Source organism: Orycteropus afer, unplaced genomic scaffold (genome assembly GCF_000298275.1).
Source record: "Orycteropus afer afer isolate SDZICR_OR568_19922 unplaced genomic scaffold, OryAfe1.0 scaffold00405, whole genome shotgun sequence".
Taxonomy (NCBI): Eukaryota; Metazoa; Chordata; class Mammalia; order Tubulidentata; family Orycteropodidae; genus Orycteropus; species Orycteropus afer.
Genome location: NW_006921992.1, coordinates 1277135 through 1277893, shown reverse-complemented (window position 1 = coordinate 1277893; position 759 = coordinate 1277135).

Below are 759 nucleotides of genomic sequence, written 5' to 3'. Positions count from 1 at the left end.
TACTTTTTGGATTCTCGCACTTTTCATTCTAAAAATCAGATAAAAAACGTGGACCTTCTCCCCAGGAAATGCATCTTTGCCCAAAGTTAGTATCTGTTTTTCTTTGTTGTTGTTGTTATTGAAAATATATACATCAAAACATACACCAATTCAACAATTTCTCCATTCACAATTCAGTGACCTTGATGACATTCTTCAAGTTGTGTAACCATTCTCACCCTTCTTTTCCCGATTGTTCCTCTGCCATTCACATAAACTCACTGCGCCCCCCGCCCCCCAAGCTTCCTACCTAACCTTTGGAGTGGCTGTGGTCAATGGATCCCAAAGAGAGAGTTCTTCAAAGCAGCACGATGTTCAAGTTTGCGCAGTTTTGCCTACATATTTAGGGGCCTCTGGATTAAAAACCTCAGTCTGGTTAAAATCCAGGCTCCAGGCACCAGGTGAGTTTCCAGCCTCACCCTCGGAATTCTCCTTGCCCGAGGGAAAGGCTGTCGTGTGGCCGTGGGAGGGCCTCCCAGGTGAGGCCAAGCCGCCTCAAATCCGAGCCCCACCCCAGGGCCACCTCCAGCTCAACTTCTCCCCGAAATCCCGGGCCCCTGCAGCCCCGTTCCATGCGCCCCTCAAGCCCCCGCCTCAGTCCCCGCGCTGGCTCGGCGCCCGCCTCCATTCCTCCAGCCCCTTGGAGTCGTGCCTGGAGCCCCAGGCCCTCCCCTAGCTCCAGCCCCTCCCTCGGCCCCGAGCCCCCCGCCTCCGTCCCGA